Raw genomic sequence first — 15,650 nt, 5'->3', positions numbered from 1 at the left:
ACGGAAAGGAATATTTGATCTTAAACACTGTAATTTAAAGCGTTCGTATTTTTCACGAATGGTAACTTCTGCCAACCTTTGAGCATGCAGGAATTCCAACTCTTGGGCTGACCAGGAAGCTTTCAAGGATGTAGAAATCGGGAAGCAAGTGGAAGTTCTTCGATGTCCGATGTCTTTATCAAATAGAATAGGGTCATCGTCAGCATTGTCATGATCGACGTATTTTGGGGGGAGTTCTTCGACTTTATTGTCATTGGTAGTAACCTCTTCTGATTGCTTTGTTTCTCCCTTCTTCGTACTTTTCTTTTCTGCTCCTGTCAACATTTCAAGTTTATGTGGGATGGTGAAGTGCAAGCGATTTAACTGCAAATTGCGAAATCTAAAGCTGGCCAATTGCAACTTTGACAAAATCTCCAAGGCGATCAGTTTGTTTTTATCTACCGGTAGGTCGATCGTCAGTAAAGCTAACCTGTCATATTCGACATATTGGCCCTGCATCAAAAGTGCAATACAGCTGATATACGTCATTGTTATAACTAATTGTTCCATATCCATATTTTCTTTCTGGAGCCTTCGAAGGCACATTGTTAACCAAGGAAGAATCTTTGGGGTTTTCTTAATCTTACTTGGGTATATTAGCCCCCGTTTTTCCAATTCACCTCTTACTAAATCTGATATTGTGACAAGTGTGTTTTCTGTGATATCTGTAGAACGTTTGTCATATACAACCGTCCAGAATTTATCATTAAATGACCAAGTCAGTGTCATATTCCCATGCCTGTCATATGTTGTAACAGCTGGAAAATGTTTAAGGTCAAGTTCAAGAATACCAGCTTTTATGACTTCTGCCACTGATATATTACTTTTATCCAAGAGCAGGTACAAGCTGGGGAAAACCATTTGGGAATTTGTTCTTCTGTTTGTTGTTAACAGTTTGACCAGCGATCTAATTGTTACAGCACCGACTGTCTTAAATGTTGTCTTGCAAGATTTTATCTCTCGTAGGAAATCTTCAAAAAGAACGTAACTGGCAGCCTTGCCAGTTTCGTGCAGGTCATGTAGTAAGGCAACAACCAAATGTCGACCAATGACTCCATAGCTGCCATCCAAGTGATCGTGCAATCCCACTGACCGTTTTATCATCTTAGATATTACCTCAGATGTTGTCCATATTTCTTGTGGGGGAATGCTATATTCGTTTTGCATACAGGTTGAGTACACTTCTAAAGATAGAAATCCATAGTGGTCAGTTGAACTTCTACTGGGACCAAGAGCTCCTGGTCCTAGATTGATAGAGTAAGATGTACTCCTTCCACAAAGTGGCTTTCCCCACAAAAGTTTTTCGGAGGTTAGTTCCAACTGATAGGATTGCCAGGTGGCACGCACATTTCCTGTTTTTTTATACTCGTTCAATAATTCTTTAAGTTCCTTGCAAATCCATAAACCCAAATGTCGAATGCATGTTAGAATATGCAAAGGAAAAGGCACCAACAGAGGTACAGTTTCTAAAAGTACTTCTAGATTGGTTAAATTAATAAAATCCATAGCATTTATATGGTCAGCAACTGAATCCTGCGAAACAACAAATTCAATCCTACATGTACTTCTCCTTAGTAATGTCCAGTTGCTTTGCAATGTAGATATATAATGATCAGCGTCGCGTAGGAATGCCTCTGCTGTCGATCGTGGGAAACACATACCTCCAACAATGCAACCCGACACTGGATGATATCGACAATTGGGTTGACGATGTGGAATGTCAGCGTAAAGTTGAACAAACTGCACCTCGTGTGGAAAACGACAAATCGTCCGCAAACAAGTTTTGATATCCATTGGTCTTCCATCTAGATTGCTCTGATAGTTGGCACAGTCTTTGAATGATAAGCATGTACAAAGTGTTCCTCTGTGGCCGATGATTTGTTGCAATCCCGCAGTAGACCAAAGAAGATCAACTTCTTCAGAGTCTGACAGTATGTTTGCAGCAACATGGATAGTTGTACGCAATGTAAATTGGGTATTAAAATCTGACAATGATAATCCACAGGTCATTTTTTCACCAAAGCGGAAGCAAAATATGATTGGTCTCAAAAGTCCAGTTTGGGTCAGTTGGTTTAAAGATGCTTGCAAAGCATCGAGTATTGCATAACAATCGTCAGGTAAAATGAACATTTTTCGAACGTCATTTATGTCATTCTTTTCGAGAGTTCTTCTAGCCTCTCCACGCAAAGCAAGAGCCATTAGTGTATTTTTAAAATTCTCTCTCAGCTGAAGAAATGTGGCGAGGGCTTGTTGTCTCACTTGCTGAATGGATAATGCAACTGAATGCATCTGGTGCATAGGAATTAAAGCTATCCAACATTCCCACCCTCTTTCATAAAATAGCTGGAACCCTAAGCTGTTTGAGAAGGTCATAAGTTCGCTTTTACTGTATTCTGTTAATCTGACGTGCTTTTTCAAAAAGCCTCTAACGTTCCGTAGACTTGCATTATCATTTGGAAACAGTGTGATATGTCTCACGGGCATTCTTATTGCGGCCAAAGATTTAAACTCCACAACGCATCCATCAATGTCAAAGGAATATCTCAACCATACTTCTCTTTCTACTTCATCGACTGTCAGACATCTTCCAAAAATCCGATCATCCCTTCTTAAAAAGAGTTGTGGTGTTTCAGATACAGAATTGTACGCCTTGGCTAGGTTGAAATTCTCCAACACCGTTTCAGAAAAAGTTTGTTCCGTATCTTCCATATCCATCTAAAATTTTTAAAAAATATGACGTGTTTAGACACTCGTAATGAGAAAAGCTTTTTTTTTTATAATATCTAATTTTCAACTTAGATGATGATAAGAAATAATTACCCGGCATTATATCTCAATTAATTAATTTTTTAACAAAAATATATATTAAACTCTATTCTCAAAGATCAACCTTGGGTTAAACCCGAGTATAGTCTAGGGTATATTCCGGGGTAAACCTAAATATAACTCGGCCTTTACCATGGTTTAATCCAGGGTACACCCGGGTAAAACCCAGGGTATACGCTGGGTTTAACCAAGAGTATGCCCGGGTTTAACACAGATTAAACGCGGGTTTAACCTAGAGTATACCCAGGTTTAACCCAGGGTATACCCGGGTTTAACCCAGGGTATACCCGGGTTTAACCCAGGGTATACCCGGGTTTAACCCAGGGTATACCCGGGTTTAACCCAGGGTATACCCGGGGTAAACCCAGGGTATACCCGGGTTAAACCCGGGATAAACTCAGGGTATATCCGGGTTAAACCCAGGATATACCTGGGTTTAACCCAGGGTATACCCTGGGTACACCAAGGGTATACCCGGGGTAAACCCAGGGTATACCCGGGGTAAACCCAGGGTATACCCGGGGTAAACCCAGGGTATACCCGGGGTATACCCAGGGTAAACTCAGGGTATACCCTAGTTGATCCCAGTGTATACACGGGTTCAACACAGAGTAAAACAATGTTAGACCTTAAGTCTAATGAGCCAAAGTTTTTAACGTAATTATCTTAATTAAGTATATCAAAAAGTTTCATTAATATCAATCATTCACTACATTTGATGAATATCTTGCTACAATTGAAATTTAATTGTAAACTATAAATCAATTCAATAGTCTATCAATTACTACCAGGAATAACTACTATGTTCATAAAATTTCATATCTATTGCTACTTAACATTAGACGCAGGATAATGAGCAATTAAATAATGATATTAAAAAATGCAGTTACCTTTAACAAGTGAAAAACCCATATAATCCAACAAAGTCACAATCAAAAGAATGATAAAACACCAAATCATCAGATATTTATAGAAAGAAATGATTGACAGTCACGTGGATTAATAGGCGGAGTCCCGCATTCCCGCACACGCATCTCGTCAAAGTGCCTATACCCTAACCCTAACCCTAACCCTAACCCTAACCCTGACGCATCTCGTCAAAGTGCCTATACCCTAACCCTAACCCTAACCCTAACCCTAACCCTAACCCTAACCCCGAGCTAACCCTGATTTTTAGGGTCATCCCGGGTTTATCATCTAAAATCTAATCCCAGACCTTGATATTCGGGGATAATGTTGTACAGAGGTAGGTCACATGAAATATCCACCAACCCTTCCCCAACCCGGAAGTTTAAGGGCTAACCCCGAGCTAACCCTGATTTTTAGGGTCATCCCGGGTTTATCATCTAAAATCTAATCCCAGACCTTGATATTCGGGGATAATGTTGTACAGAGGTAGGTCACATGAAATATCCACCAACCCTTCCCCAACCCGGAAGTTTAAGGGCTAACCCCGAGCTAACCCTGATTTTTAGGGTCATCCCGGGTTTATCATCTAAAATCTAATCCCAGACCTTGATATTCGGGGATAATGTTGTACAGAGGTAGGTCACATGAAATATCCACCAACCCTTCCCCAACCCGGAAGTTTAAGGGCTAACCCCGAGCTAACCCTGATTTTTAGGGTCATCCCGGGTTTATCATCTAAAATCTAATCCCAGACCTTGATATTCGGGGATAATGTTGTACAGAGGTAGGTCACATGAAATATCCACCAACCCTTCCCCAACCCGGAAGTTTAAGGGCTAACCCCGAGCTAACCCTGATTTTTAGGGTCATCCCGGGTTTATCATCTAAAATCTAATCCCAGACCTTGATATTCGGGGATAATGTTGTACAGAGGTAGGTCACATGAAATATCCACCAACCCTTCCCCAACCCGGAAGTTTAAGGGCTAACCCCGAGCTAACCCTGATTTTTAGGGTCATCCCGGGTTTATCATCTAAAATCTAATCCCAGACCTTGATATTCGGGGATAATGTTGTACAGAGGTAGGTCACATGAAATATCCACCAACCCTTCCCCAACCCGGAAGTTTAAGGGCTAACCCCGAGCTAACCCTGATTTTTAGGGTCATCCCGGGTTTATCATCTAAAATCTAATCCCAGACCTTGATATTCGGGGATAATGTTGTACAGAGGTAGGTCACATGAAATATCCACCAACCCTTCCCCAACCCGGAAGTTTAAGGGCTAACCCCGAGCTAACCCTGATTTTTAGGGTCATCCCGGGTTTATCATCTAAAATCTAATCCCAGACCTTGATATTCGGGGATAATGTTGTACAGAGGTAGGTCACATGAAATATCCACCAACCCTTCCCCAACCCGGAAGTTTAAGGGCTAACCCCGAGCTAACCCTGATTTTTAGGGTCATCCCGGGTTTATCATCTAAAATCTAATCCCAGACCTTGATATTCGGGGATAATGTTGTACAGAGGTAGGTCACATGAAATATCCACCAACTCTTCCCCAACCCGGAAGTTTAAGGGCTAACCCCGAGCTAACCCTGATTTTTAGGGTCATCCCGGGTTTATCATCTAAAATCTAATCCCAGACCTTGATATTCGGGGATAATGTTGTACAGAGGTAGGTCACATGAAATATCCACCAACCCTTCCCCAACCCGGAAGTTTAAGGGCTAACCCCGAGCTAACCCTGATTTTTAGGGTCATCCCGGGTTTATCATCTAAAATCTAATCCCAGACCTTGATATTCGGGGATAATGTTGTACAGAGGTAGGCCACATGAAATATCCACCAACCCTTCCCCAACCCGGAAGTTTAAGGGCTAACCCCGAGCTAACCCTGATTTTTAGGGTCATCCCGGGTATATCATCTTAAATCTAATCCCAGACCTTGATATTCGGGGATAATGTTGTACAGAGGTAGGTCACATGAAATATCCACCAACCCTTCCCCAACCCGGAAGTTTAAGGGCTAACCCCGAGCTAACCCTGATTTTTAGGTCCATCCCGGGTTTATCATCTAAAATCTAATCCCAGACCTTGATATTCGGGGATAATGTTGTACAGAGGCTGTTGAAATTAAATATACATTAAACTTTCCCAAACTTGGATTTTTAAAGGGGTAAAGTTTTATCCACTATGTATCACTGATGTTGCGCTGGGCGGACTGTTGAAAAACTAACCAACAAATTATTTTAAAGATCATTCGTTTATTAGTTTTCATATTTGTTGTTAAAACATACTCATTTTTTACTCTTATCAAAAATGACATCAACATATATTTTATGAAGTTACTTTCCTTACATCAACATAATGTTAATATAATATATAGCTTCCTGCTTCTTTTACATTTCATTACTTTAGCAAATTTCCTTGCACTAACAAAAGGTTTACATAAAGGATAACATAAATGATAAGCAATACTTAGTGAACAGATGCTTTTCTTTTTACACAAACCATAAGCAAACTTTTATTGCAAATCATTCCCAACCAAGTTGTCCAGCTCTTGCTGGAGCTTTGTTCTTTCGTTGATTGCTCTTTTCTTCTTGACTATTTTCTTTACTTTGTCCTGTAAATAGTTGGTGAAATCCCCGCGAACGTCTGGCTTCCATCCCTCGCTCCATATGCGATCCTCCACACCATCTTTTATCAAATTTTGGATGTCTACCATTTTTGCTATTGTAACAAAACAACACTTTTTGAGTTCTCATTCTATCTCAAAGCATAAGCATTACGAATAAATGAAACTGGCATTCATTCTTTTATCTTAATTTAACTATAAACGTTTCCCCGTTGCTATACATGGAGTATATTATACTTACTTGGAGAAATGGTTTCCTGCAATCCCAGCCAGTAATGAATGTACGCTAGCTGTAACTTCGAAACTTTTTCCTGTTCTTTGCGGTAGCTCCTTTCGATGCTCTTCAACACTTCCGCGACTTCTTTTCTTATGTTTTCATTTAATTCTTCCACAGATGTCGCGATCTTAGCTTCTGTTTCCTCTTCTTCAAATTCTTCATTGTCTATCATTTTTCTCTTTTTAGGATTTACTAGAGCCATTTCTAACTCGTCTATTCTCGAGTTCACTTGACTAATTTGGAAGGAAAGTGCGTTTTCAAATTCAGGCTTCACCTCTTTATCAATTTTCTTATGAATCTGGTCCAAATCAGCTTCGAACTTGGCACATTCTGTTCCTGAGTCCAATTTTTTTTCAAGGTTTTCAAGCTTAATACCAACTTCTCTTATTTTACGACTGAACTTCCCGAGAGTCTCAAGGACAAATTCTCTTAAGGCTTCATACTTTGGATCGTTTTCATCTATCAAATATGATTCAAAAACATGCATGTAAAGTTGTAATATGCTTGCTATATTAAACAATGTTTCAATATCTATGTTATAAAAATTACCTTCGGATAGCCAGTCATTCTCCATACTGCTATTTAATTCAAGACAAGTGAGGAATCTGTAATGCACAGGAACATCGTAAAATAATTAAAATAAACGTATGTGACAAAATATTTTGTTTTATAAGAACAAAACCAATTGTGTTTGATTGAGTCATTTTAATCTTATCAATGGAAGTCTGTACATATTCTAAAATTGTAGAATGATTTAATATTATTATTTTTTTTATTTGAACTTCCTTTAGACAAACAAGAAATTAATTTTGCATTCTAAACATTCTTTATCATTAGGTATACTGATTACTTTCAATTAATGAATTGCTTACCTCTCCTAAGAAAATCACCGTCTGCACTGAAGGAGTGACAAGGAAACAATGACTGTGCTTTCTGTGTTAACGTTAGCAGGCGCTCTGAGTGATGGGAACGACTAGTTAACACGGCTTGTTTATCATCAATCCATAAGCTCAACGTTCGAGTAAGCATTTGCAACTGCCAAATATTAGTTTACTTTGTCCTGTAATTGCAAGTTATGGTAATAGATTATCTTGCCGTTTTAAATTATGAAACAGTTCAAAAAGAAGTGAAATAGTTCATTCATACTTTTTTGTGCGTGATTTATTTAGTACGCTATGTTTGCGGACAAAGATCTGTCTGCGAACTTAAACCATTAATAAATTATACACTATGATAAAAAAAAATTCAAAACATTTTCAATTTTCTTATTCAACATAAATGGAGACTTTGTGAAATCATGACCTTGAAGAAGAAAAAACCTTTCTCAGTATTTAATTGAAGTTCTTAGTTCATTAGGTTGATTCACAAGAAACTTTTAGCCATCTAAACATTTTTTTATTCTTAAGTACTTCCATTCTCTACACAATACATTATCAAAAAATAGACTCGACGGAAACTATTTAAGAAGTTAAAAAAAATGTTCTAAATTTCACAAACTCCCTGATAAATGTTTGATAAAGAAATAAAAGTCAAAGATTACTTTTTTCACATTTACTTCCAAATTAAATACTCAGACAAAAATAAACTTAGACAAAATTTATTTGCTTTAGTGATTGCCGATGTAGAAATTCCGAAATCAACAATATCCTGCTTATAATCAAACATGACTTATAACTCACATAACTGTTAAATGTAAATGCAATTAAATTATGCTTCTTGCAGCATATATTTACTTATTTGAAAGTCTTTGTAGTTTTGTTTCAAAAGCCCGAAATGTACGGAAAGGAATATTTGATCTTAAACACTGTAATTTAAAGCGTTCGTATTTTTCACGAATGGTAACTTCTGCCAACCTTTGAGCATGCAGGAATTCCAACTCTTGGGCTGACCAGGAAGCTTTCAAGGATGTAGAAATCGGGAAGCAAGTGGAAGTTCTTCGATGTCCGATGTCTTTATCAAATAGAATAGGGTCATCGTCAGCATTGTCATGATCGACGTATTTTGGGGGGAGTTCTTCGACTTTATTGTCATTGGTAGTAACCTCTTCTGATTGCTTTGTTTCTCCCTTCTTCGTACTTTTCTTTTCTGCTCCTGTCAACATTTCAAGTTTATGTGGGATGGTGAAGTGCAAGCGATTTAACTGCAAATTGCGAAATCTAAAGCTGGCCAATTGCAACTTTGACAAAATCTCCAAGGCGATCAGTTTGTTTTTATCTACCGGTAGGTCGATCGTCAGTAAAGCTAACCTGTCATATTCGACATATTGGCCCTGCATCAAAAGTGCAATACAGCTGATATACGTCATTGTTATAACTAATTGTTCCATATCCATATTTTCTTTCTGGAGCCTTCGAAGGCACATTGTTAACCAAGGAAGAATCTTTGGGGTTTTCTTAATCTTACTTGGGTATATTAGCCCCCGTTTTTCCAATTCACCTCTTACTAAATCTGATATTGTGACAAGTGTGTTTTCTGTGATATCTGTAGAACGTTTGTCATATACAACCGTCCAGAATTTATCATTAAATGACCAAGTCAGTGTCATATTCCCATGCCTGTCATATGTTGTAACAGCTGGAAAATGTTTAAGGTCAAGTTCAAGAATACCAGCTTTTATGACTTCTGCCACTGATATATTACTTTTATCCAAGAGCAGGTACAAGCTGGGGAAAACCATTTGGGAATTTGTTCTTCTGTTTGTTGTTAACAGTTTGACCAGCGATCTAATTGTTACAGCACCGACTGTCTTAAATGTTGTCTTGCAAGATTTTATCTCTCGTAGGAAATCTTCAAAAAGAACGTAACTGGCAGCCTTGCCAGTTTCGTGCAGGTCATGTAGTAAGGCAACAACCAAATGTCGACCAATGACTCCATAGCTGCCATCCAAGTGATCGTGCAATCCCACTGACCGTTTTATCATCTTAGATATTACCTCAGATGTTGTCCATATTTCTTGTGGGGGAATGCTATATTCGTTTTGCATACAGGTTGAGTACACTTCTAAAGATAGAAATCCATAGTGGTCAGTTGAACTTCTACTGGGACCAAGAGCTCCTGGTCCTAGATTGATAGAGTAAGATGTACTCCTTCCACAAAGTGGCTTTCCCCACAAAAGTTTTTCGGAGGTTAGTTCCAACTGATAGGATTGCCAGGTGGCACGCACATTTCCTGTTTTTTTATACTCGTTCAATAATTCTTTAAGTTCCTTGCAAATCCATAAACCCAAATGTCGAATGCATGTTAGAATATGCAAAGGAAAAGGCACCAACAGAGGTACAGTTTCTAAAAGTACTTCTAGATTGGTTAAATTAATAAAATCCATAGCATTTATATGGTCAGCAACTGAATCCTGCGAAACAACAAATTCAATCCTACATGTACTTCTCCTTAGTAATGTCCAGTTGCTTTGCAATGTAGATATATAATGATCAGCGTCGCGTAGGAATGCCTCTGCTGTCGATCGTGGGAAACACATACCTCCAACAATGCAACCCGACACTGGATGATATCGACAATTGGGTTGACGATGTGGAATGTCAGCGTAAAGTTGAACAAACTGCACCTCGTGTGGAAAACGACAAATCGTCCGCAAACAAGTTTTGATATCCATTGGTCTTCCATCTAGATTGCTCTGATAGTTGGCACAGTCTTTGAATGATAAGCATGTACAAAGTGTTCCTCTGTGGCCGATGATTTGTTGCAATCCCGCAGTAGACCAAAGAAGATCAACTTCTTCAGAGTCTGACAGTATGTTTGCAGCAACATGGATAGTTGTACGCAATGTAAATTGGGTATTAAAATCTGACAATGATAATCCACAGGTCATTTTTTCACCAAAGCGGAAGCAAAATATGATTGGTCTCAAAAGTCCAGTTTGGGTCAGTTGGTTTAAAGATGCTTGCAAAGCATCGAGTATTGCATAACAATCGTCAGGTAAAATGAACATTTTTCGAACGTCATTTATGTCATTCTTTTCGAGAGTTCTTCTAGCCTCTCCACGCAAAGCAAGAGCCATTAGTGTATTTTTAAAATTCTCTCTCAGCTGAAGAAATGTGGCGAGGGCTTGTTGTCTCACTTGCTGAATGGATAATGCAACTGAATGCATCTGGTGCATAGGAATTAAAGCTATCCAACATTCCCACCCTCTTTCATAAAATAGCTGGAACCCTAAGCTGTTTGAGAAGGTCATAAGTTCGCTTTTACTGTATTCTGTTAATCTGACGTGCTTTTTCAAAAAGCCTCTAACGTTCCGTAGACTTGCATTATCATTTGGAAACAGTGTGATATGTCTCACGGGCATTCTTATTGCGGCCAAAGATTTAAACTCCACAACGCATCCATCAATGTCAAAGGAATATCTCAACCATACTTCTCTTTCTACTTCATCGACTGTCAGACATCTTCCAAAAATCCGATCATCCCTTCTTAAAAAGAGTTGTGGTGTTTCAGATACAGAATTGTACGCCTTGGCTAGGTTGAAATTCTCCAACACCGTTTCAGAAAAAGTTTGTTCCGTATCTTCCATATCCATCTAAAATTTTTAAAAAATATGACGTGTTTAGACACTCGTAATGAGAAAAGCTTTTTTTTTTATAATATCTAATTTTCAACTTAGATGATTATAAGAAATAATTACCCGGCATTATATCTCAATTAATTAATTTTTTAACAAAAATATATATTAAACTCTATTCTCAAAGATCAACCTTGGGTTAAACCCGAGTATAGTCTAGGGTATATTCCGGGGTAAACCTAAATATAACTCGGCCTTTACCATGGTTTAATCCAGGGTACACCCGGGTAAAACCCAGGGTATACGCTGGGTTTAACCAAGAGTATGCCCGGGTTTAACACAGATTAAACGCGGGTTTAACCTAGAGTATACCCAGGTTTAACCCAGGGTATACCCGGGTTTAACCCAGGGTATACCCGGGTTTAACCCAGGGTATACCCGGGTTTAACCCAGGGTATACCCGGGTTTAACCCAGGGTATACCCGGGGTAAACCCAGGGTATACCCGGGTTAAACCCGGGATAAACTCAGGGTATATCCGGGTTAAACCCAGGATATACCCGGGTTTAACCCAGGGTATACCCTGGGTACACCAAGGGTATACCCGGGGTAAACCCAGGGTATACCCGGGGTAAACCCAGGGTATACCCGGGGTAAACCCAGGGTATACCCGGGGTATACCCAGGGTAAACTCAGGGTATACCCTAGTTGATCCCAGTGTATACACGGGTTCAACACAGAGTAAAACAATGTTAGACCTTAAGTCTAATGAGCCAAAGTTTTTAACGTAATTATCTTAATTAAGTATATCAAAAAGTTTCATTAATATCAATCATTCACTACATTTGATGAATATCTTGCTACAATTGAAATTTAATTGTAAACTATAAATCAATTCAATAGTCTATCAATTACTACCAGGAATAACTACTATGTTCATAAAATTTCATATCTATTGCTACTTAACATTAGACGCAGGATAATGAGCAATTAAATAATGATATTAAAAAATGCAGTTACCTTTAACAAGTGAAAAACCCATATAATCCAACAAAGTCACAATCAAAAGAATGATAAAACACCAAATCATCAGATATTTATAGAAAGAAATGATTGACAGTCACGTGGATTAATAGGCGGAGTCCCGCATTCCCGCACACGCATCTCGTCAAAGTGCCTATACCCTAACCCTAACCCTAACCCTAACCCTAACCCTAACCCTAACCCTAACCCCTAACCCTAACCCAACCCTAACCCAACCCTAACCCTAACCCTAACCCTAACCCTAACCCTAACCCTAACCCTAACCTAGAAAACTGAATAAGACATTTAAGGTTCATCTTTTAACCTTAACCTTTTACATCAAACATTACAGCTTAACATCTGTTGTGGGAGTTTTAAGAAGAGTTCATTTCGTCATTTACAATAATTGATATTTGTAAATTTTAATGCAAACCGGAACATTAAATGAATTTTGTTTCGTCTTAAAAGAGCTTCTACTGAAGTATAAGTTCAAAACTTAACCCCCATACAGGGTTCAACAACAAGTTTATGGTTTCAGGTTTAAATGTGAGGTAAAATGGCTGGTAAAGAAATTTAACCTAAACAACAACCACTATATATATGTATCAATCCAGCTTTAACTCCGCCCTTCACAGACCACGTGACAATTCGGTGACATTGACGAGTTGATACAGCAAATGATTTCGTAAATATGCCTTAACCCTAACCCTAACCCTAACCCTAACCCTAACCCCCTAACCCTAACCCTAACCCTAACCCTAACCCTAACCTAAACCTAACCTTAACCCTAAACCTGCTTTGATTAATATTTGCACCCTAAACTACCTGTTATTAAATGAATACAATGGAGATATCAGCATTAATTAAGTGAGAAATCATTTTATTCAAAAATTGAAGCACGGAAAAGAGCTCATAATTTTCAGTTCATACAGAGAAAATTAATATAGTGAGTCACTAAGAAAAACACCTAAATCTTTTTTGAATTTATCCCGGCACCCTTTTTTATCTTTTATTACATCAATACAAGAAAATAACCAGTAAAACTTAAAAGAAAAGTGCTTTTAACTTTAAATCTCCATGAGGGAACCCATGGTTTTCGGCTTCGTGTTGAAATGTCAGTACAGTTAATCACACAGGACATCTACTTAGTCTTTTTGTGTTAATATTTGCAGCCTAATCTATCTTTAATTACATCAATACAAAGAAATAAACAGCATAAGTTAAATAATAAATGCTTTTGTTCAAAAATTCCACCTCAATGACAGAACCCATGATTTTCTGTTTCTCATTAGATTATCAGTATGGTTAATCACCAAGTAAAACTCCTAAATCTTTTTTGAATTTATCCTGGCACCCTTTTTTTTATCTTTTATTACATCAATACAAGAAAATAACCAGAAAAATGTAAAAGAAAAGTGCTTTTAACTTGAATTTAAACCTCCATGAGGGAACCCATGGTTTTCAGCTTCGCGTTAAAATGCCAGTATAACTTAATCACATAGGACACCTACTTAGTCTTTTTGTGTTAATATTTGCAGCCTAATCTTTTTTTTATTACATCAATACAAAGAAATAAACAGCATTAGTTAAATGATAAATGCTTTTGTTCAAAAATTCCACCCCAATGACAGAACCCATAATTTCATGTTTCTCATTTAATCATCAGTATGGTTAATCACCAAGAAAAACTCCTCAATCTTTTTTGAATTTTTCTGGCACCCTTTTTTTATCTTTTATTACATCAATACAAGAAAATAACCAGAAAAATGTAAAAGAAAAGTGCTTTTAACTTGAATTTAAACCTCCATGAGGGAACCCATGGTTTTCGGCTTCGCGTTGAAATGTCAGTACAGTTAATCACACAGGACACCTACTTAGTCTTTTTGTGTTAATATTTGCAGTCTAATCTATCTTTTATTACATCAATACAAAGAAATAAACAGCATTAGTTAAATGATAAATGCTTTTGTTCAAAAATTCCACCCCAATGACAGAACCCATGATTTTCTGTTTCTCATTAAATTATCAGTATGGTTAATCACCAAGAAAAACTCCTAAATCTTTCTTGAATTTATCCTGGCACCCTTTTTTATCTTTTATGACATCAATACAAGAAAATAACCAGTAAAATGTAAAAGAAAAGTGATTTTAATTTGATTTTAAACCTCTATGAGGGAACCCATGGTTTTCAGCTTCGCGTTGAAATGTCAGTACAACTTAATCACATAGAATACCTACTAAGTCTTTTTGTGTTAATATTTGCAGCCTAAGCTATCTTTTATTACATCAATACAAAGAAATAAACAGCATTAGTTAAATGATAAATGCTTTTGTTAAAAAATTCCACCCTAATGACAGAACCCATGATTTTCTGTTTCTCATTAAATTATTAGTATAGTTAATCACAAAGAAAACTTTCTAAATCTTTTGGAATTAACCCTCACATCCCAATTCATCTTTTATTCATTCAATACAAAGAAATAGACAGCATTAGTTAAATGATAAATGCTTTTGTCTAAAAGTTCCACCCCAATGAAGGAGCCCATGACTTTCTGTTTCTCGTTAAATTATCTGTATCGTTAATCAACAAGGAAACCTTCTAAATCTTTTGGAATATATTGCTTATATTACAGTTATCTTAATCATACACAATCAGTTGAAATCGGAGAACATTTTGGTAGCAAGGGACAGTTTAGAGGGGGAAAAAGTACCCGTCAAAATGTTTGTAAAAATTGAGAGTTGCTATACTTGAAGGCTTATATGTGTTGTTAATATTAATGAAATGATTTTTAATGATTATCATTAGTTAGAGGGGGGACTCTTGTTGAAATTGATTTGCAATATGTAGGCCCCTAATGTTAAGTTCCTGGGAATCAGATGTAAAATTGAAAACTTGCGGTTATGTCTGTTGTGTTGACTTTACACAACTGTACTAATACCTAGAAAACTGAATAAGACATTTAAGGTTCATCTTTTAACCTTAACCTTTTACATCAAACATTACAGCTTAACATCTGTTGTGGGAGTTTTAAGAAGAGTTCATTTCGTCATTTACAATAATTGATATTTGTAAATTTTAATGCAAACCGGAACATTAAATGAATTTTGTTTCGTCTTAAAAGAGCTTCTACTGAAGTATAAGTTCAAAACTTAACCCCCATACAGGGTTCAACAACAAGTTTATGGTTTCAGGTTTAAATGTGAGGTAAAATGGCTGGTAAAGAAATTTAACCTAAACAACAACCACTATATATATGTATCAATCCAGCTTTAACTCCGCCCTTCACAGACCACGTGACAATTCGGTGACATTGACGAGTTGATACAGCAAATGATTTCGTAAATATGCCTTAACCCTAACCCTAACCCTAACCCTAACCCTAACCCCCTAACCCTAACCCTAACCCTAACCCTAACCCTAACCTAA

Source organism: Magallana gigas, chromosome 4 (assembly GCF_963853765.1).
Source record: "Magallana gigas chromosome 4, xbMagGiga1.1, whole genome shotgun sequence".
NCBI lineage: Eukaryota > Metazoa > Mollusca > Bivalvia > Ostreida > Ostreidae > Magallana > Magallana gigas.
This window is presented reverse-complemented; position numbering follows the sequence as displayed.